The sequence below is a fragment of the Muscardinus avellanarius genome, assembly GCF_963383645.1.
Source record: "Muscardinus avellanarius genome assembly, chromosome: 11".
Taxonomy (NCBI): Eukaryota; Metazoa; Chordata; class Mammalia; order Rodentia; family Gliridae; genus Muscardinus; species Muscardinus avellanarius.
The window spans coordinates 35,932,138-35,956,913 of record NC_137797.1 but is presented as its reverse complement, the minus strand read 5'-3'; the positions used below and the strand labels follow the sequence as shown (position 1 = coordinate 35,956,913).

The following is a 24,776-nucleotide window of genomic DNA, read 5'->3' as shown; positions in this document are numbered from 1 at the left end:
AACCTCTTTTATCAAAATTACAAGTGTGCTTATTTTTATCTTAGCAATTTAACATCTGTAAGATGATTCCTCAAATATACATATGAAAACAATCTGTCAGCAAATGGAAAGATTTTGAGACATATTATAGAAAGGAAGGAAGACATATGGTTACCAGGATGATTTGATATAGAATCTTTATTTTGGGTCATGGACAAACTTGAGAAAGATATAATGAGAAATGAGTATCAGTATTTACGCATTAGGAATAGAAGATAGTAGATAGTAGGTGGGGAGAAAATATTTTTTGTTGACTCATTTTTCTTTTTGTTTTGTAAAAATGCATATATATACACACACATATATACATACACATGTGCACAAATATATATATATATATATTTGTATGCTTGTAACTACATTTATGTGTACAAAAAGTACAGGAGAATATTCTCTACCAGTGTTAAGTTCCAAGTAGCAGACAATGGGGTGTGTTCTGATTTTTTGTTTTTTGTCTATTTGCATTTCCTTTTATTTTATTGGTGCATTGTAAAAATATACTGAGGTTTAGTGTGGTGGAAAATATAAGCACATAGCACTTGGTGCATTTCTGTCCAGATCCCACTGACTCCTTCCTCCTTCCCATTAACAATATTGAAATTGGTATTGATAGCTTCACAACTGAACATAGAACTTTTTGAACTATATTCATCTTCTCCTTTTTTCCTTTTCTATTTTCTTTCCTCAGTCTCTTGTCTCTTTCCACTATTTTTCTTGTATCTCTCCTCATTTATTTGAAGTCTTTTTTTGTAATATATATATATATATATATATATATATATATATATATATATATATATATATTATATATATATATATGTATATATATATGTATATATATATGTATATATATATGTATATATATATATGTATATATATATGTATATGTGTGTATATATATATATATACACACATATGGTACTGGGGTTCCCGGAGACTCTTCTACTTCCAGGCTACACTCCCAGACCTATTTTATGCTTTTTTTAAAATTTGGAACTAGGGTCTCCTTAAGCCAGCGTGGCTGGCTTCAAACCTATGCCATCCTCCTGTCTCCACCTCCCAAGCACAGGGATTACAAGCTTGTGCCACCACGCCTGGCTGTAAATTACTTTTTATATAACTGTAACTTATTCATCAAGAGGCAGAGTTCATTTCCCACACATAAATTTATGCTGACTTTTTAAAAATTTTTTATTGGTGCACTGTATTCATATTTCATAGTGGGATACAAACTTTTGTAGACATACATGCACACATCGCCCAGTCAGCCCCCACCCGATTATGCTGACTTTTGAATATGTTTTGGCCAGAAGAATCCAGTAGAATTGATAGTGGGCATCAGTAAGCCTAGAACTGAAAAGTTCTTTCATGTTTAAATTCTCCTTCCTGAGATCTGCCCTCTCTGTGGTGGGGCAAACTCTTACTGGATTACTAAAAGTCCAGAGGTCATTTAGAAGCCATATCATCTTAACCAAGGCCATTCTTGCACAACCAATATTCAGACAATACAATAGATGAATATAGACACACAAGTGGGTCAAGTGAGATCCATCAAGCCCACCCAGACTCGTCTCTGCCACCTATAGGTATATGGAAAAAAATGGCATTTTAGCCATTAGGTTAGCACTTTTCAAACTGTACTTTGGGGTCCCATGGGGATCCCTAAACAACTTTTTTAATGACCTGCGGTATTAGTTTTTCTGTTGGGCATGGTGGTGCATGCTTGTAATCCCAGCATTTGGTAGACTGAGACAGGAGGATTGGATAGCCTCAACTACATAGTGAGGCCCTTTGCAACTCAGTAAAACCCTGTTTCAAAATAAAAAAGAATAAAAAATAGGGCTTGAAGTATATAATAGAGGTAGAATGACCCTGGTTTCCATCCCTAATACTGCAAATAAAAAATTCTAATTATATTAGGACATTTTTGTCTTCCAAGTTTTATTCTGAAAAGAGTACAGTATTTTCTAAAGTCTGTATAATAGATGATATCAAAATAGAATGACCACAGAAGCAGATATGAGACTCCAGCAGTCTTCTACTGGTTCAGACATTAAAGAGATTTACATATCTCTTTAATGCCACCTTGCGTTATATGGTGGTAATAATATATATTTTGTATAACAAAGGCGGTAATAATGCTACCTTTGTTATTAAGTTTTGTTTTCATTTGTAAAATATAATTTTTGTAAGATATTTGTTTTATAAAACTATCACTGTTGTGAAAGGAAATACTTATTAATTTCAATTTTAGTTACTAATACAGTATTAATAGAACCCACAGAAACAAGAATTATTAAGAAAGTAAAAGATCCTAATAGAGAAAAAAACAAGGATTACTACATGTTTTTTTTCTGTAGCATTTCACCCTTCTGAGAATATAAATTGCTTGTAAAGAAAAATTGCTATGCTTTGTCCTTCATGACATAATTTCTGTAGCTTACTGTGAAGTTCAAAAGCCTTGAAAACCATAGGCTATGAATATTTTCATCTCTTGAACAATGCTAAATCATTTTCAGTATTATTTTATAACTGAAAATAGGGCTAATTTCATTTCCAGTACACAGAAAGAAATACTGATTAGAATTCCTTTATCTGTAAACAATGAGTGCCAATTTTATACAAAGTAATAATTCCTCTGAAACATAGAAACATGGAGATAAGAACTTTAACTAAGAAAGCGTCCATCTTTTTGCCAGATTCAGTTTGAAGTTGAAGGTTGAAGAGTCTCACTGGGCTTATAGTAATGATGCACTTGGGGGAAATTAAGTTGCTTATAAATGTTATCATACTTAGATAAAAATGAAGGAATTTGGAAGTAAATAAACCGCTAGTGTAATATATGTAAAGAAATTAAACCCAAAGCAAGAGGATGATTACTCAAGTCTTCAAGAGCCCATATATACAAGAAATGATAGATAAGATGAAATCACATATCTACTGTAAAAAAGGGTTAAGAAGAGTTAAAAATTTTCATTGGCTGGCTTTCTATACTTCAATGCACAACAGCTCACTAGAAAATCTAAAGCAGAGCTGACTAATTCAACTTCATTTAAATCAATTAGTTTCTTCTTATTAGTTTGTCGGTAACTCTTTGGCTGAAACTTGGCTAACTGGAGTGATGGAAATGCAGAAAGTAGAAAATATAATTAAAGAGCCCTACTTCTCTATATAATAAAAGAAAAAATGAACTCTACACTAAAAACATTTGGATAGATACAAATTACTATCAATTCTAATTGCAACTGGATGCTATTGTGAAAAATGAAATAGGCTATGAAAATAAACTTGTATTCATATATTTAAATTTTATGAACTTGATGTTTTTTAAAAATAATTTAAAAAGAAAACAGCACATGTAGCATTTTAAGTAAAAAATTTATTTTTTTTACTAAATAACACATTAAACAAGAATGATAATGCTACTTTAAAAATGAGTGAGGCTAATTTAAACCAGTGTGAAAACACCAACTTCCAAATTTAGTCAACAAAAATTTTTAAAATGTTTATGCCAGGAAATGCCAACAACAGGTCCTTTATATATACCTTATTACATGGGTAAAGAAAATAATAGACTTGTGTGTTCTATACAAATTTAATTCTACCCTTACCCCCTTTAAACTATCTTATGGGTACTTATATTAACAAAACTGAATGGGAATTTTTGTTATTTTTCTCCTTCATTAAAAATGTATATTAATGATAATGATAAGAATCTCAAAACCTGTAATGCCACAGCCCCGCTTTCCTTGGTGTTGGCGTGCCCCCAAGTATGATGGCGTGCCCCCAAGTATGACGTGGCATATCTCAAGGAGAAGCCCCTGGGAGCATTGTCTCTGGCCAAAGTACTCCTTGCTGTTAGATATAAGATTATTCTTTTGGTAATGATTCTATACTAATGGCTCCTATGATGTAAAATGTGGTCCCAAGAATTAGGACTGTGGGAGAAGTTGAGTCCATGGAAGATAAATTTTCTAGTAATATGTCTGAGCCCTCAGACTTTCTCTGCATTGCTCCAGCTGTAATAAAACATAGTCAGAGGTCAGGGGCTGGAGAGGGGCTGCAATGTTCCTCTAGGCCTTTCCGCCTTTCAGCAGGCAGGTCCTTTGATCTACAGATTAGCTCCCAAAGGGTAGGCTTCAAATCTTCCCTGCCTCCAAAAATAGGCTCCTACCTTTTGCTTCATTCCCCCCAAAAGTGTGAAATTGTTTCTCTGGAATCTGGGCCATCTGCTTCTCCTTTAGAGATGCAAATAAGCCTTTTCCTGGCCTTGGCTTATCAAAAGCCTACCATTTGTGACTCAGCAGCAGGATAGTAAAAATCCCAAAGTCTGCAATAAAAAACTGGTTTCAAGATTATTCATTAAAGAACAATTATAGAAATCAAATCACCTGTGCTATAATGTTTTGGCCCTGTCTACTAACTGTACTATAAGTATTGCCTTATAGGAAATGGTGGAGGAGACAGGACTAGACAGATTTCTACCACAGCTCTTTGGATTATAAACATGGCTCCAACCTTGCTAGACAGAGGAGGGCATGGACTAAGCCCTAGGAACAAAAGACTCCGAAAGGATTAAAGGGGATCCTAAAAGACTGAATTTCTCCAAAAGGATATTGGGTATGACTCCTGCCTTTGCAGACTCCTTTCTGGACTCTGGACTTTGCCCCTTACAGCTCACCTGTGAGGCCAGAAATCTGATCTCAATCACAAAAGCCAAGGGGGCCAACTTTAATCACAAGTTTCCAGACGAATCTTAAACTGTGACACCACAGATCCTCTTTTATCCTGTTTATCTTGTTTACACTTAATGCCTCACTATTGTCCTTTGGTGTTTACACTTTGCCACTGGGGATAAGGGTATAAATATTGGTTATGAAAAGTAAAACTCTGTCAGCTGCACAAGAGGCAGTTGTCCGTGTCAGTCTTTTCCAGATTTCTTTCTCCCAAGCCCCCGGGGACAAAATCCCCACATTTAGCATTGTGAATGGGGACTTGAAGGAGCTTTATTTGATAAGGGAAAGGAATCGCTGTAGAGAAAGTCTCTGCAGAACCCCAGCTGAATCACTTTGCCCACCTTCTAGGAACCCTGGTCCCATGCGAATTTAGTGCCCGACTGAGCTGGTCCATCATACTGTAATACTAATATTTTGATAAGTATAACAGGTTAAAAGGATACAAGTTAGTCTATTTTCTGTAAGGCAGAGTCAAGCAAAGATCATGCCCATTTTCTCTGGTGACAAGGCTTAATAGTTTTCAAAGATTAATGTGATAAAGACCTAGCTTGGGGGAAGATAAAAAGTTACAGAAGCATATCAGAATTATGGATGGAAAAAAGAAACTTTTAGAAGTAATAAATTAGTTTGAAATAAAGTTTTAGGAAAGGATATTTATTGAAGTTGAGTAAAAAGAGATAAATGTACCTATGTATACTATGGCAAAATGTGAAGCAGTAAGTGTTTTAGCATCTTTATAAATGAAAAGTACTTGGTTTTGGCTATGAGCTAGCATATTAGATCTGTATATCCAAAGCAACTGTCTAGGTTAAAAAAATTAAAAAAACAAATAAATAATACAGAATCAAAGTAAAATTACACATTTTTGCACATATGCAGACTTTGTAAAGATCTTTGATCAGGCATCTCTGCAAAAAGAGTAAGATTAAAGTAGAATTCTTGAGAAGTCAGTGATAACGCAAGCAATAAGCTTGAGAGTATATACCAAACCACACAAAATATTGAGCTTAAATTTTGACTACTGTGTGAGGAACAGATTGCAGAAGATAAACCTCATGACTCTCTCATAGTGCAAAGTAATAGAAGAATTTCTATTACTATTAAAAGGGAAGCCCTACCTCCCTTTCTGAAAATGAGGAATAAACCTCATGGGGGAAAATGTGTCTGAAAGAGAATTTATAGTTTCACTCTAAGTGTTGCCTACAGCCAACATAGACTAAAAAAAGTGTGCCAGTATGGGGAATGACCTAGGAAGATTTGGGAAAGCTCTGATTAATATATTTAAAAAAAAATAATTGGTATATTTCAAAATAGTTATGTCAAAATGGAGGCAGACATGGATAAAGAAAGGACTTGGTTTAGGCCTAACAACAGGCAGCTATTCCAGTGTAAATCAACCTAGCTCAAAGTACTTAACAAGTCAATAGAGGAGAGCTAGGGCTTCCTCTTTCGAAAGACAGATCTACATGATCTAGGGGGGATGGGGCAGGGTTTGACCTTGCCCTTTATGAAAGGAGACACCTTACCCCACCTTGCTAGGGGGGAGGTACCTTAAAGGGACTTTCACGTCAGAGTCATGCAAACAAGATGAAGGTCATGGGTATAAAAGGCCAAGTCCACGTGTAAGCCCTTTGGTGTACTCATTGGAGTCATCCCCTCATGCCATCTTGGCATGGGGCTGTATTTCTGTTTTCTGTATTTCTATCTTTCTAATAAACTTCTTTAAATCTTCAGCAGCTGTCCAAGCGATGAATACTTATTCTTAGCTTAGGACAAGAATCCACAGTTTTTCTGTTTGTCTGTGTGTGTGGTGGTGGTGGTGGGGGATTACTTCACACACACACACCACGCACATTTTCTCCCCCAACCTATTCCTGCAACAAAAGAATTCACAAAAAAAGATCAATCCTTATTATGGATCTGAGATCTGAAGGATTTCAACCATCATGGTCAAAATCATAAAGCAGAATATGTAGTTTAAAAGTGGGTTTGGGCTGATATAAACAGTACTTTTTGCTGGCTGGCAGAAGAAATAAAACTTAAGATGATAACTTCAAGTCTTGGTTCCAAGAATTCTTACAGATAATACTCCAGGTATTATAAATCATAACTCAAAAAAGAAACAACAACAAAACCATATGCAAGGAATAAAAGATACCTTGAGTGATACCAGGAAGAAACAGAGATCGAAATCAAATGTATAAATAAGGCCGGATGTGGTGGCACATGCTTGTAATCCCCATGCTTGGGAGGCGGAGACAGGAGGATCGCGCAGGTTTGAAGCCAGCCGCAATGGCATAAGAGACCCTGATTCAAAAAATATATATATAAAATAGGTCTGGGAGTGTATCCCGGAGGTAGAAGGGCTTCCAGGAACCCCAGTACCACCAAAAAAAAAAAAAAATGTATAAATAAGATTGAATCTTAGATTGGACAAAATAACAATAAAATAAGAAGAGACCACTAAATTTGTGAAAAGCTTAAATAAAAATTGTAACCCAAATACTAAAAATTAAAAGTACAAAATATATTAATTTTAAAATGTCACAATGCATTTAAAATTAATGAGATGGATATAGATCAAACGATGAGAAACAATAAAATGATATGAAATAAATATTAAGAGACATGGAAGATAGGAAAACATGGGAGGGGGATATTAACGTAAAAGAGATAATGACTAAAGAGTTTCTGTATTTCTGAAAAACACCTATTTTCAGAAGACCAATAATCTGAATTGGGATACAATATGCCTTGTATTCTGAACAGTTTTAGAACACCAACAATCATAAAAAAGGACAATTTTCTGTCACTGGAAGTAACATGAATGGGCCTATAAATCATAATGTTAAATGAAATAAATAAGATATAAAAAACCCACACATTCCACATGATTTCATTTATATTTGTAATAAAAAAACCCCGAAAGCACAGATCAGAAGACATTTTGAAGTTGAGTATGGTAGTAAATGCTTGTAATTTCAGTGCTTGAGGGCTGACACAGGAGAATCACAGGTTTAAGGACAACCTCAGCAATATAGCAAGATACTCAGCAACCTTAGTGAGAGCAGGTTTCAAGATAAAAAAATAAAAAGGCTGGGGGTGTAACTAAGCAGTAGAATGCCCCTGGATTTGATATTCAATACCAAAAAACAACTAAGCAAATAAATATTTTTAAAAAGAAAAGACATTTTGAAAGTAGTCAAAAGAAAATTGAACCAAAGACAAAAATCACATGAGCATTTCAATAGATGCTGAAAAAGTATTTGATAAAATCCAACATCCATTTATGCTAAAAGCACTACAGAGAATCGAAATAGAAGGAACATACCTCAACATCATAAAGGCAATCTACAATAAGCCCACAGCCAACATCATATTAAATGGGGAGAAACTTCAATAATTTTTCTTAAAACAGGAACAAAACAAGGACGTCCATTAGCATCACTTCTTTTCAATATAGTACTTGAGACTCTAGCTAGAGCAATAAGGCAAGAAAAGGAAATCAAAGAAGTACAGATAGGAAAGAAAGAACTCAAACTTTTGAGACATGCAGATGACATGATACCATACTTAAAAGACCCAACAAACTCAACCAAAAGGCTTATAGAACTGATAAACAAATCCATCAAAGTGTCTGGATACAAAATCAATCTTAAAATATCAGAAGCTTTTCTGTACACCAACCATAAATCCACTGGGGGAAAAAAAAAAGTTCAGAAAACACTTCCACTCAGGATTTCCCCCCAAAAACTACTTAGGAATAAACTTAACCAAAGAGGTAAGAAAATTATAAAACATTGAAAAAAGAAATCGAAGATCTTAAAAGATGGAAAGATCTTCCATGTTCATGGATAGGCAAAAAAATTTCATCAAAATGGCCATGTTTCCAAAAGTGATCTACAGATTTAATGCAATACCCATTAAATTAACAAGATCATTCCTCACAGATGTAGAAAAGTCAGTCTTTTTAAATTCATTTGGAACAACAAAAAAACCAGAATAACCAAAGTAGTTCTCAGCAACAAAAAACATGCATGAGAAATCATAATACCTGACTTTAAGCTATACTACAAAGCCATTGTGATAAAAACAGCATATGTACTAGCACAAAAACAGACACATAGACCAATGTATCAGAATAGAAGACTCAGAAACAAATACACACACTTACAGCAAATTGATTTTTTTTTTTTTTTTTTTTTTGGTGGTGGTACTGGGCGTGGAACCCAGGAGCTTTCTACCTCTGGGCTATACTCCCAGACCTATTTTCTATTTTATTTGGAAACAGGGTTTCACTAAGTTGCGGAGAACCTCACTAAGTAGCTGAGGCTGGTTTCGAACCTGTGTGATCCTCCTATGTCAGCCTCCCAATCATGGGAATTACAAGCATGCACCAACACTCCCAGCATCCCATTGTTTTTGACAAAGGGACAAAAAACATACACTGGAAAAAAGAAAGTCTGTTCAACAAATATTGTTGGCAAAACTGATTAACCATATGCAGAAAAATGAAAATAAATCCCACTTTCTCATCCTAAAAAAGAGTCAATTCAAGATGGATCAAAGACTTAGAAATTAGACCAGAGACCTTGAGGCTCCTTGAAGAGGCTGTAAGTCCAACACTGTAACACATAAAAACATTCTTAACAAGACCCTAAACGCACAAGAAACTAAAAGGTGAATCAATACATGGGATGAAATGAAACTGAAGAGCTTCTGTACAGCAAAGGAAACTGTCAAGAACCTCATTTGAGAACCAACAGAATGGGAGAAGATTTTTGCCATCTATTCGTCAGATAGAGGACTAATATCTAGAATATACAGAGAACTCAAGAAACTCAGCACTAAGAACACAAATAACCCAATCAAAAAATGAGCAAGTGCATTAAATAGACACTTCATGAAAGAAGAAATTCAAATGGCCAACAAATGCATGAAAAAATGCTCAATGTCATTAGCAATCAGAGAGATGCAAATCAAAACTACCCTGAGATTTCACCTAACTCCAACTAGAATGGCAATCATCCAAAACATAAACAACAACAAACACTGGTAAGGATGTGGAGAAGTGGGAACTCTAAAACATTGTTGGGATTGCAAATTAGTGCAAACACTTTGGAAAACAGTATGGAGGATCCTCAGAAGAATGGGAATCAATTTACCATTTGTTTCAGCAATACCACTTCATGGTAACTACCCAAAAGAAAGGAAACCAAACTACCAAACTAATGCATGTGTATCTATGTTTATAGCCGCACAATTTACCATTGCCAGACTATGGAACCAGCCAAGATGTCCATCAATAGATGAATAGATTACAAAACTGTAGGATATATACACAATGGAATTTTACTCAGCCCTAAAGAAAAACACAATCACATAATTTACAGGGAAATGGATGGAAGTGAAGGATATTATGCTAAGTGAAATTAGTCAGTCACAAAACATAAGAAATTGGATGCTTTTCCTAATATAGAAAAGCTAGGGAGAAATGGGTAACAGGAAGAACTCTAGATGAAGAAGGATATACAATAGAGGAGCAAATAAGCCAACCTAACTGAGGGGATGGGAGGGAGGAAGAGTTAAACTCTCTAAAGCACATGATGTACTTAAATAAACATCTCAAAATTCATCACTAAGCCAAGCATGGGAAGGAGGGATGGGTAGGGAATGGGGTGGGGATGGGGTAAGGGCTAACTGGGTGATGTGTACATGTATGTCTACACAAGTCTTTTATTCCATTAAGATGTATGAGTAAAATGCATCAATAAAAAATTTTTAAAACGGAAATTGAAAATTACCTAAATGGGTATAAGAACTAAAAAATCAATTTAATTTAAAAAAAATGGAATTGAGAAAACAATAGGATACAATCATCAACGGTATAAGCAAAGTTACTGACAATTTAGACTCATGATACAAAAAAATTATTTTTCAACAATGAGAGAAAAATTAATATGCTCTCAAAGAGAAACTGAGAAATTCTTGCTAAAGAAAATTTCAAAGAACATACTTTTAGAGAGATAAAGTAAAAGATCTGATAAAAATACTAGAAAATGGGTGAATGTATAAGTAATTCTAACTAAATTATTATAATAATACTTTCTAACTCTTAGAATAAGAGATGAGAGGACAAAAATACCCATACATTAATACAAGAGTCTAGCGTGCTGGCAAGATATTAATGCATTTTACTTTTGTCTCATGTTTTACTTTATTTAATTCTAAATTTGCAACCTTTAATCAAATGATCAAACTATATACTTTGTTCTCAGACATATTCAAGAAATATTTTCATATAGATACCCAAACTTATTGTCTTACCACCATTTTTTAGAGAAAAAAATATTCATTGTTTCTATTGCCCCCTTATTTTTACTTGATGCCTCCCAATTGTACCCAAGGCTACTACTTCCCCGTGAATCAGTCCAGCATGAGAGGGCTGGTATCATTAAGAATCTATGATAGAGCATTTTGTAAAAGTAGTACTCTTGAACAAAGGAATTGTGAACATAAAACTAATGAACAAAGGCTCTCAATTTAGGCATTTGTAGTTATTCCAAGACAATTTTACTTAAATATATTTAGATTATTTATAAGAAAAATTTTAGCCTCTCAGAATACCACTGTGAATGACAGAAAAGCTTACCTTAAGAAAGAAGCTATCATAATCTGTCCTGTGCAGTAACTGCTGATAATCTGAAATAAAAGAAGGTACAATATTACTAAAACAATTTCCTAAATAATAGATGGCTCATTATTGATAAGAGAAAAATGAACAATATTTTACATGTTTTGTTATTTCTTGTAATTACATTTATATTTATTATATTTTTAAATTGGCAGAAAAATAGAATAAATAATTTAAAATATTTTATTTGCATGTGCATATCACTGAACATTTCTCTGTATTAAGTTCATCTATGGATTAAATATCATACTAAATATTTGAATTATGTGTTATATAATGTATGTAAAACATGTAGCAATATACATATAATTATCTTTGAGCCTTATTGTTGATTTTGTCTGTGCTAGTCAATACATTAAATATTCAACAATGGTCAGGATTATTTTCCCTCAAAATAACTTTAGTCCCTGTTACTAAACTTTACCTAGAAAATGCATTGGCTACTTTGTTACATATTTATCTGTGTTATTGATTTTTTCATCATATATAAAGGCTTACAACATTCAAGAGATTGTTCTTGCTACAACATTATAAATTCATTGTCTGGAACACAGTTTGCTATTGAATGTCTGCCAGAGGATGTTAACAAGGGTATTGAGAACAAAACGGTGCAGTTATAACACAATGAATATGTGAAAGAAATTCTCTAAAGATAACATGTCTCCAAAATCATGTATATTTTTCTTAAGCAAAGGTAGTTGGAGGAATAAACATGTTATTATTTTGCATGACTTTTTACCTGTATACATAAAAGTACTATTTGTGTTTTTAAAAATTCAATGCTACCCTGGGCTATTTTGACACCCCCGAGAAGGACCAATGATGCTGATTTTTTGGAGTTTGAAGCTATATAGACATTTATTCCTTTAGACCACAGTCAATTGTGGAAATTCATATGCTCTTGAAGCACAGCTTTCTCCAGCTCTCCTGACATCTCCATCAGCTTCACTAATCTCTACTTAGACATATTATGGCCAGCCTCTGACCATGGTCGACAGCACTCGCAGTAATTTGCATATTTTGCTCCATTCCTTTATTCTTTATCTTCTACAGACATTAAGAAGAGCTGCAATTGTAGATTGACATTTTAAAATAACTAATAATTTGGGATTACTAATTTCAAATAAACTCATTGTTTTCCCACTCTGAAGTTATTCTCATTACTACTGAATTGTAACATCTCAGTACAGAGAGACCAGGACTTACAATTAGACCCAATCATTGCACTGGATCAGAAAGGAGGCAAGATTTAAGAAGACCAGATAATAGGTTCCAAAATATTTAGTATGCAGAAGGTGATGGTGATATTGGATTGAATTCTAGGTCATTATTTGGTATTGGCCATAACAGGGCATGTGTATTGTAGAATTTTTTGTTTTTAATCTTATGTACGGAGCACATAGAGGAAAGGATTTCAGATACTAGAAGTAATTGTCAGGTGACTAAGCAATCAAGAAAAACAGTGAGTTGGTTTTGAGAAGATTAAAGCATCTTCTCAGACCTGATGTGTGGTAATGGACCTACATCTTCTAAATCTTTCCACTGACCAGTAATATGTATTTTAAGATACATTTTAACAGCTCTGATATTTTACAATAACTAGAAAAAGTAAAATTTTTCTAAAGGCTGGTTAACAAAATTGTATCTCCTGATTTACTCCTGTATGAATATCACCAACTAGAAACTTGATCTGAAGCACAGACTTTATGAACTCTTTAGAAGCATAGAAAAAATTATATTTGGGTGCTAATTTAATATATAGAAGAGGAAAAATATAGAGATGCACTTGTGAAAAAAATTACATAAGACAAGATATTCAACTAAGTAAAGATTAATTAAGCAAATAACTTCCTCAGAGTAAGTTAAATTATATATTTTATTTTATAAATATTTTAAATAAAATGAGATAGTTTTAAGAGTGCTCTCTATTAGGAGAGAAATAAAAATATGAATTGAAAAAATATTTACTTATACTGATCGCTAACATTTAGCAAACTACATGAAATTTTCAATTTGACTTATATTTAAAGCAGAAATAATTTATTTTTGTGGCAGTTGACTTTGTTATGAGGAACCATTAAGAAGACTATAGTTTTATACACTTTTCTTTAGCATTATTGAAATGTTTTTAATTTTTAAATGTTTTTTAAGATAACAATTTCTAATAGGGTACAGTGTGGTATTTAAACAAATGCACATAATGTATAATAATTAGTTAAGGGAAACGGACATAGTCAAGACCTCAAACATTCACCATTTTTAATGTTTTGAGAACCTTAAAAATTCTCTCCATTCTGAATTATATAATTAAATGTTGTCAATTATATTTATCCTACTGTGGTATAGGACATTGGACATATTAAAATGTGCTAATATTTTATCATGTTAAAATAGACATACTAAGATTATCACTTCTGCTTAACTGCTCTCCACTCTCTCTCCATCATCACTCTCTTCTCAGTCTCTGGTTCACATTATCCTAATCCTAATTTCCATGATTTTAACATTTTATCTGTGACACATAAGTGACATGCACCATTTTTCTGTTCATAATTTAAGTAATGTCCTTCATTTTAGCATATTGCCACAAATGACAACATCACGTTTTTATAGGCAATATTCCATTGCATATATACATATATATGTGTACATCATATTTTCTTTATTAATTAATCTGACAAAAGAAATGTAGGTTCATTCTATATCTCGACTATTGTAAGTGTGCTGCAATAAATATTGGAGTGCAGTTATCTTTTAAACATTATAATTTATTTTCCTTTGGATAAATGCCTAATAGAATTACTGTCATAAGGTCACTTTTTAATTAGTAAAATTAATTTATTAATGTATCTATTTATTTTCTGAGACACCTTAGCATTGTTTTTTTCTAATGGCTGTATTGTTACTTTCCCATCAGTGGTGAGTGAGGATTTTTCTTTCTCTACATCCTGACCTGCCGAGACTGCTTGCTGCCTCGGCATCTATGTGTTGAGACCCCACTCCACATAGCCAATCGGCAATAAGCCCCGAGAAGGAGGTGTCGTCTCTGGCCAAAGTACCCCCCACTTTTAGATACCCTTCATGACTATTAATGATTCCTTTTAACTCTCTACACGAATTGCTCTGGTGATGTGAGATCAGGACTATGAAAGAAATTGAGTCCGTGGAAATAAATTCTCTAATAATTTGTCTAAATGCCCTTGACTTTGCTCAATAGTAATGAAAAAACTGGCCAGAACTCAGATGCTGTGATAAGCATTCCAGCTGCAGCAATCACAAATGGTCTCCGACCCTCATTCCTATCACTAACTTAGGTTAAGCCATTAACTCCGGTAACCGGTAGCTCAGTTTAAGGTAACTCTGTTTACCCTTGAGATCCTGCCTAGAGACAGAGAAGATAAAATTTTGTGTGTGACTTCAAAGCAATTTAGTTGATGAACAACTTAGTTGCCCAAATACAATAGAGCCGAAGGAAATAGATTGTTGACTTTTACGCCCAGTATGAGCATTCCCCGAGACAGAGAGACTGGCCGCATGGTTAGAAATGAATATGACAAAATAAAGGACAGATGTTCTAAATATATATGTATGAAGGAAAGGAAATACCGTAAGAGTAAGAAAAGCATTTTTGCATGAAGAAGAGCTTATCTTAAGAATGTCCCAACTGGGAAAGAAAGGAATTAGAAAGTTAGAAGCAGGTTGCAGAGGGTTTGTGACAGGGAAATGGATTATTAAAGATAAATAGGCTTTTAATAGGCTTGTTGTCTAAAGAAGAGTGTTCAGCCGTTAAGGAAATACATCTGACAACTAAATCCAAGAACTTCATGGTGTTGTTTGTGGTGTTTTGTCTGCCAAACTGTGTTGTGAGTTTGCTTAAGCTTTCAGATTTAGAAGGTAAAATGCCAACACCTGAAGAAACCCTATCACATCCACCTGAATCACCACATCTCCCCACACTTGCTATACGGACTGAGCCCAAAAGATGGAAAGTTCCAAGAAAGTTAAAGAAGATTCCCCGAGAAGCCTCCAAGCCTTGGGCGTGCCCGTTTTTTCTGGAAGACTGCCCTTTGGAACTGCTTGTCTGCAAGATCTGGGAGAGGATCCGGAGTTAATCTCTTGAAAGCCAAAAGCCAGCTGAAAACCGGACTAGTTTTTTTACCTCTGTTTACGTGTCATTCACTATTGTTTCACAGTGATTGCATTCACTTCCTTTTCTCTTACTATTAACTTTACTGGTGAAGGGTATAAATTTTTCGGGGTTCTTGTAATAAAGTGTCATTGGCTCAAGAAGCCTTTGTCCATGTCAGATTCTTTCTAGAGAGCGCCGTCACTAGGAACTCTTAGTTCCTAGAAGGGAAAGAATCGCTGCAGATAAGAGGCTGCAGTACTTCACTCTAATCCTTCCCCATCTTTGCTGAGGTTTTCGACTGTGAGTGGACTCACGCCCCAATTAGACTGAGCTGGTTTGCGACACTGACCAGTATTCATATTTTCAATATTAGTCATTCTAATTGATTAAATGGGTACCTTACTATGATTTTTATTTTTATTGTCATTTCTTCTTTTTTGCCCAGTTGATTTAGCTAAGATGATGGAACAGGAGCAGTGAAAGAGAACATTCTTATCTTGTTTTAGATCTTATAGGAATCACTTTCACACTTCCCTGTTTACTATGGTGTTAGCTTTGGATTTGTTATGACCTTTGCCCATGATTAATGATGTTGAGCATTTTTTTTAATATTTGTACTAGTCATGTGTGTACCTTATAAGAAATGTTTGTTTGAGTCGTTTGCCCATTTTTAAATTGGATTATTTGCTCATTTGCCTTTGAGTTGTTAGAGTTCCTTATATATTCTGGATAGTAATGTCTTGTTGAATGAATCATTTTCAAGTACTTGCTCCCATTCTGTAGGTTGTCTTTTCACTCCATTATTTTCTTTGATGCACAGAAGCTTTTTAGTTTGATATAATCTCATTAGATACTTATTGCTACTGTTGTTTGTGCTTTTGGGTCATAACCATGAAAATCTTTGCTGAGACCAGGGTTCTGAAGAATTTTTCTTATATGTTCTTCTAGGGGTTTTTAAATTTTAGATGTCAAATTACAGTTCTGTAATCAATTTTCAAGTGGTGTTTGTATATGGTAGAATATAGATTTCTAGTTTCATCTTCTGCATATGTATATCTAATTTCCCCACCACTACATGTTGAACAGATTGTTCTTTCCCCCAAGTATGTTTTTGGTGCCTTTGATAGAAATCCGTTGACTGTAAAGGCATGGCTTTATTTCTGGGTTCTCTATTCTCTTCCTTTGGTATATACCTCTGTATATGTGCCAGTGTCATGGTGTTTTGGTTACTATGGATTTATAGTATGTTTTAATATCAGGTATTGTGATGTTTCCAGTTTTGTTCTCATTTGTCAGGAGTCTTCACCATTCAAAATATTTTGTGGTTTCATATAAATTTTTGGAATGTCTTTGTAGTCCTTTGAAAAATGTCATTGGCATTTTGATGAAGTATTAAATTAATAGATTGCTTTGGGGAGTATGGACATTTTAACAAATATTAATTATTGGAATCCATAAATAGGGCTGGGTTTAGTGGTGCATGCTTGTAATCCCAGCATTTTGGAAGCTGAGCAGGAGGATAGCGGTTCGTAAACAGCCTCAGCTACTACATAGTGAGGCCCTTTGCAACTCAGTGAGACCCTAGTGCTGGGGGTGTCACTTGGAGGTAGAATGTCCCTGGGTTCCATCCCCAGTACCACACATGCAAAAAAAGAAGAATCCATAAACATGATATTTTTTCAATTTTACTGTTCTCTCTTCAAATTATTTTATTAGCATTTAAAAGTATTAAATGTATTTCTAGTCATTGTAGTTATCCTGTAGATATAAATAAGATTGCAGTCTTGTTTCTTTTAGCTAGTTCATTATTGGTGTATAGAAATCCTGCTAATTTTCTATGTTATCTTGTATCCTGCAACTTTGCTCAATTTGTTTCTTCTCCATTATCTAAAGTCCATCTTATATTTTAATTTCTCCCTAGCTTCCACATATAAAAGAAAACATATAACCTTTCACTTTCTGTGACTGGCTAATCTCACTTAATATAATGTTCTCCAAGCTCATCCATTTTTCTTCAATTTACATAATTTGTACTTCCTTATTGCTGAGGAGAATTCTATTGTATGTATATCTCATAATTTTATGATCCATTCACCCATTGATGGACACTTGAGTTGGTTTCATAATTTGGCTTTTATAAGTTGTGCTGCTATAAACATGAATAATTTTAGTCCCTTTATAAAGATACATATAGGTGGTATAGCTGGAGTATATGGTGGATCCATTCCCAGTTTTTGAGGCATCTCTACACTGATCTCCATAGAGGCTGTACTAATTTGCAATCCCACCAACAGAATAGAAGAGTTCCTATTTGCCCACATCCTCATCAGCATTTATTGTTGTTTGACTTCTTTGATGATTGCTGTTCTAATTGGAGTTAGATGGAATATCAGTGTAGTTTTAATTTGGATCTCTCTGATTACTAATGATGTTGAACATTTTTTTCATGCATATATTGTCCATTTGTATTCCTCCTGTTTTGAAGTGTCTATTTAGTTCAATTGCTCATTTCCTTATTGGGTTATTAATTTATTTTTTAGTGTTAGAATTTTTAAATAATTTATATATTTTAGATATTAGCCCTCTATCAGAAAAATGGCTGGCTTCTTCCATTTTTTGGCTCTTTCTTTGGACTCTTATAATTTCTTTTGATGGGCAGAAACGTTTTAATTTAATGTCATCCAATTTATTAATTCTTGTTTTAATTTTCTGAGCTTTTGGAGTCCTATTGTTTTGTGGATGGTATTATTGTTGTTGATTGATTGATTATATTAGAAGTTTCACATAAATGTCGGGAGTCAGAATAATTTTTAAAAGGATAAGACAACTGGAGAGAAAGATAACTCCTGATTTTCTTCCAACAGCGTCTTTAGTTTATTGCAAGTTTTGAGCAAAACATTGTAAACTAATGATTAATCACAGGAAGTAGCAAAACAGTCATTGGATGAATTAGGAAAAAAACATCAAGTTAGTCATGGATGAAAAAAGAAAGAGAAGGGTAAACAAGGAAGTTGTTATGGTTCTACTTATCAGACCTATTTAGTCCTTGAAAATTTTTCTATGTACAAACTGATCTTCCACTTCCTTGGGTAGAGAGTTTGCCTTCCTTCCAAGTGAGGCCAATGAGATTTTAGTGCTTATGACAAAGGTTTCCAACACTACTGAGGAAGTTTCTACCTGTGCCTCTGTGTTTGAGTGTGTAACCTATGCCCCCCTTACAGAGTGATAGTAATAAAAACAGCATGGAATTGGCACAAAAATAGACACAGACCATTGGAAAAAAATAGAAGATACAGAAACAAATCCATACACGTAGGGAATATTGATGTTCAACAAAGGTGCTGAAAACATGTTGGAAAATTCTGCCTTTTTTTTAATTTTTTTTTTTTTTTTTTTTTTTTTTTTGCGGGTCTGGGGATGGAACCCAGGGACATTCGACCTCCGAGCTACAACCGCTGCCCTATTTTTTATTATTTATTTTGAAACAGGGTCTCACTGAGTTGCAGAGGGCCTAAGTAGCTGAGGCTGTCTGCGAACCACAATCCTCTGGTCTCACCCTCCTGAATGCTGGGATTGCAAGTGTGCACCACCACGCTCGGCAAAGTCAGCCTTTTTAATAAATGGTGTTGGCAAAACTGGTTACTCACTTGTGAAAAATACATGGCATTAAGTCCCTACTTCTCACCTGGCACAAGAGTCAACTGAACTTTGATCAAAGACCTGGAAATTAGACCAGAGCCTGAAATTTACTAGAAGAGGGCAAAGATCAACACATTCAGTTATTATTTTCAGGTAACAACCTACTCCTGTCATTTTATTGTTTTCAACATTTTGCACATTCTATTTCTTTATTCTTCTCTTATTTGTTCATGTTTAGTGGACTTTTGAATTGATAGAGTTTTGTTCTCTTCTTTTTTCTTTTTGTTTGCATAACTCCCTACCAGAGTTTTGTTCTTAGATATATTTTCAGGATGGTAGCTATTGTCTTTTCAATTTTAGATGAAGAACTCCCTGAGACATTCCTCATAAGGCTGGCCTAGTGGTGATGGATTCCCTCAATATTTTTATTCCTTGAAAAAGACTTTATTTCTCCTTCATTCTTATTTATTTATTTATTTATTTATTTATTTATTTATTGCGGGTCTGGGGATGGAACTCAGGGGCATTCAACCTCTGATCTACACCCTCTATTTTTATCCTTTGTTTTGAAACAGGGTCTCACTAATTTGCAGAGGGACTTTACTAAGTAGCTGAGGCTGTCCAAGAAATGGGATTCTACTGTCTCAGCCTCCCAAACACTGGGATGACAAGCATGAGCCACCATGCCCAGCTGTTCTTCATTTCTGAAGTTCTGTAAAGTCACATAATTTGTGACTGTAGTATTTTTATATGACAAATTATTTTTCTTTCAACACTCTGAATGTGCGCTCCATTTTCACCTTGTCTATAATATTATTAATGAGAAATTTGCCAGCTTATTTCCCTTGTAAATGATTTAATATTTTTTCTTATTTATTTTAGAATCCTCTTTATCTTTGTGTTTTGGCAGCTTAATTATGTGTGTGCCTTGGAGAGGACATCTTTGGATTGAGTTCACTTGGAGTTTTTTGAGATTCATGGTTCTGGATTGCTATGTATCTCCCAAGACTTGAGAAGATTTTGGCTATTATTTTATTAAATACACTTTCAGTGATTTTTACCATCTCTTCTCCTTTGGAAACTCTCATAATGCAAATACTTGCTCACTTAATGACATCACTTGGGTCAAGTATTCACATGTGTTCTCTTCACTCTTTAGTCTATTTTTCCTTCCGTGAGTTAATGCAAAACACCTGCCTTCAAGTTCAAAAATTCTTTTATTTGCTTCATTTATTCTGTTATTTTGGCTCTTAACTATGCATTTCATTTAATAATTGAGTTTTTTAGGTATGAGATCTAGGTTTAATTTTTATGATATCAATGGCTTCTTTAAATTTCTCACTTATATTATGAATCACTTCTCTGATTTCATTCTATTGCTTGTGTTTGTAGTCTTTTATATTTTGTTTAGCTTCCCATCTAAAATTGGTTATGTTGAATTCCTTTTTATGCATTTCATAACTTTTTTTGAGTTCTATTACTAGAGAATTATTGTATTCTCTTGGGGGTGTCACATTTTCTTGCTTTTTTTATTTGTGCATGTGTGTGTTCCTATGTGGTTATTGATACAACCAGTGCAATAATAATTTTATTTAATATTCTGAAGATTTTTTTCACAGAAAGAAACCTTTTTCTGTAATGGGGGGTAGGGGTTGGGTTGTGTCTAGTTGTTACTTCTGATTCTGGGTAGACTAAATTGCGTGGTCTCTGTGCAATTTCTTCAGTTGTCATCCTTATCAGCCATGTCCATGGTTGTATCATTTGCCTAAGCTGAATGTATGTTCAAATGTGATGGTGGGGCATGTATTTTCTTGGAGAGAGACCACTGCCTGGATGCCTTTGGTGCCAGCAATAGTGGGTGCAGTAGTGGTTCTATGGCTACATGGTGGGGTCCTCAGTGGGCTTGCCCACCACAGGGGTACACATAGACTCTACAGTGATATCTTCAGGAGGATAGGATTTATACTAGGTTGTCTGTTGTCCCAAGTACAGATAAAAAGGGACTTCCATCTGTGTATATTCCTTTTCTCTGTGCAAGTCTGCCTATTGCCTGGGGCATATGGCATTATGTGGGTTTGAAAGCTATAGTACTGGACTTCCTCTGGCCCTAGGCGTAAGCAGCTGTGGTCCTGGTCTTATAGCCTTTTTTTGTGAATGCAATAGAATGACAGCAGAGACTGAGGAATTGAAAAACTGCATGCTGCTATTAGCCCCCGAGTGGCTTGGACGTTAGCAGTGTGTCCAGTTCCAAGATCGCACTGAACTGGAGCAGTTTAGGTCAGACGTATTGGGGGCTCATGATATAGGATCCTCTCTGTGGTAGTAGACCCCCTTGAACGCAAGGCAACTCTCTGAACTGTGCTTGGGGATTATGAAGGATGTAGGAGTCTCTTGTATAGTCATCTGCAGTGTCAGTGAGTATTTTGGTATCTCTAAGTTACCTGTTGGATTTAAGAGTGTAAGAGGAAGGTGCCTCACTCTATTTCCTGTGGTGTTATCATGAATTGCACTTTCTGCTGGGATATTGCCATTTCCTTATTACTCTTCAGAGTACTTCTGCAGTCATAACAGTAAGATTGTATTTGTTTGTCTTTGTTGTAACAGCTTTATGGGAGGACAGTAAGCAATAGAGAACTCTATTTGGGCACCTTGCTGACATAACTCAAAAATAACAAAAGAAGATGGGTCTGGTGGTAGACACTTGTAAAAACCCAATACTTGGGAGGCTGAGACAGGAGGATCACAGGTTTGCGGCCAGTCTCAGCTACTTAGTAAGGCCCTCTGCAACTTAGTGAGAAGCTGTTTCAAATAGAATAAAATATAGGGCTGTGAGTGTATCTCAGATGTAAATTCCCCTAGATAAAACTCCCAGTTCTGCAAAAATAATAATAACAATAACAAAATGATGACATGAGCATAAATATTTTAAAGAATGTTTAAGACAATTGAAGATATATTTTATATAGACTCTATAAATATCTAATGAAATTACTTAAATTTTTAAGAAATTTTAATTATTCATATTGTAGATAACATAAATCTACAATATGCTCATAAATACATATGCATATATATTTATCTCATTTAGTTTTCTTAATATAAATTTTGTTTCTGTAAAAAATAAAAAATTACATTGAAAAAAGTTTAAAGTAATGGTAATTGATCAAGCAGTTTATAGACAATCTAAAAAGCATTATACATTTGTAATGATTATAGAAAGGTTTGCAAATAACAAAACTTGAATAAGCAAAAGTGAAGACTTTTGTTAACATTATAGATATTTTAATACATACTTAATAGTCTCCTAATTTAAATGTATATAAATTGCTTTAATTACATCAGTGGTAGCTATTGCTATGGAATATTAAATTAAGCATTAAGAAATACGTACTTCCTGCATTCTTCCCAGGCAATTTCCTCCATGAGCACACAAACAGCTTCAAGAATCAAATCGATCACACTACATCACTCAACAAAATTTATGGCAGATAAGGAACACAAAACATGAAAGAAAATGAAAGACAGAAAGATTACCTTTCTTCCAAAAAAATCTATTCTCATCTGAATCTTAAATCATGTATTCTTTTCCCTTCATGTCATTCTTGATGTGAATCTTGCAGGAAAAAAAATAATGGCTTAAACTGACTGTGCTTCACTGTCAAGAGAAACCTATGGTCAGGGATATATCTAATTCCCACAGCTTTCATCATTAATATTTTATGAGTCTCACTGATCTGTCCCATCTAGAAGAAAAATTTATCTTTCATTTGTGCAAGCAGTGCCTGCCGAGTAATAGATTTCATCTCTATAAGCGGAGTGGTGAAGTGCAAACTGGCAGCAAAGGTACAGGAAGGCAGAGTGTTCACTTTATTTCTTTTTACTGGAGACTGGCTGCACTTTACTGGAGTTGCAAAGTCAGCCAAGCGAAGTGAAAGATCTGTGGGGAACTATGAAAAGTGTCAGTTCCTTGCCAACTTACTTCAGGGCACACATGGGAATGCCCACGTGCTGTTGAAACTTAAATGAGACAATTAGCTACGGTGACTTTTTTGCTCCTTTTACTTAAACAGTTACAAGGAGCTTCCTTATTGCCTTTGGTAACTGAAACCATTAACTCAGTCTTTGAAATTTTCTTTAGTACAGATGAGATGACTAAAAGACAAACAAATGGGTCTTCAAACACTTCAGATTGAAAAGGCAGGATATATTGCCCCTCTGCTGAGTGGAGTATTGCTCGCCACTAAGGAGTCTTTGTGAGCTCATCTATGATGGGGTGTGTCCATAGAGCGCCTAAAGAGATGCAGCCTTCCTCGGACTGAGCAGCCTACAGCCTAAGGCAAAACTTTAAGTAAAGTGATTCAGCAGAAAAGGGGCAAAGATGGCGCCTGGAGGATGCTACAAAGGCGTGGTTTCCCCATTCATTATGGGTGGGGAGACTGAGCGGTTTTTCCCTTTCTACCTTTAAAGGAGCTTTCTGCACACATGAATGGATCATGTACTGGCCTGGGATTGGCTGTAAACTACATGCTAGTGATCTTTATCCCGGATAGGCTAGGCTATTTCTCATGGTAATTCCCCTCGTGGCTTGGTGCTATAAATATGATTTTTTGGAGAGAAATAAATGAGATCTTGCTTGACTTGACTCCCGGCTCTTGGGTTTGTGTTAGAGTCGTCGGTACTCATCATCTCGCCAAGCGCTGCCAGCTGTTGGGCTGGATTCCTGACACATCTATAGCCCTGATGCTGAGCATTCTCTGGGATGGATTCATTCATAGAAAAGCAAAATAGAAAAGAGTGTTCTAGGATCCTCTTTCAAAGCCAGAAATCTGAGGGAAACTCCATAATACTTGTCTTAGCAATATTTAAAATATATAGAAACCTAAACACATAGGTATAAGAAAAGCAAAAATAGACAAATGGGGTTGCATCAACATAAAAAGCTTCTGTGCATCAAAGAAAACAGTCAACAAAATGAGAAGGTGATCTAAGGGAGAAAAATATTGCACACCGTTTATCTGATAAGAAGTTAATATCCTAAATATACAGGGAACTCAATTCAATAACAAGAAAATACATAACCCACTTTAGAAAGAAATGGACAAAAAGACGAGATACATTTTTCTCAAAAGAAGACATGCAAGTGGTCAGCATTTCTGTGAGAAAATGTTCAACATTGCTAATTATCAGGGGAATGCAAATTTAAACCACAATGAAAACCTCTTAGAAGAGTATTATCAAAAAGACAAAAGATAACAAGCGTTAGAGAAGAGGCATAGAAAAGGGTATATTTGCATACTGTTGGTAAAATGTAAATGAGTAATACAACTATGGAAAATAGTATATTAGTTCCTCAAGCAACAATACAACTACCAAATGACTCAGTAATCACACTTCTGGCATAACCAAAGGAAACACAATCAGTATGTGGAAGAGATAAAAATAGTCAAGATACAAAGTCCAACTGAGTGTCCATCAATGGATGAATGGATGAAGAAAATTTATGTGTACACAATTGAATACTTTTCATCCTTGAAGAAGA

The 24,776-nt window shown here is 34.7% G+C and overlaps 1 protein-coding gene across 1 annotated transcript in view; it reads right to left on the bottom strand.

The window, feature by feature from the left end:
• The window catches only part of MGAT4C (MGAT4 family member C), a gene marked incomplete at its 3' end in the record, with an annotated part of 82,651 nt that extends 71,200 nt beyond the window's left edge, over positions 1 to 11,451 (bottom strand). The window contains exon 1 of the mRNA XM_080705494.1: positions 11,428 to 11,451. The remainder of the gene's footprint in view (positions 1 to 11,427) is intronic.
• Positions 11,452 to 24,776: the final 13,325 nt, after the last annotated feature.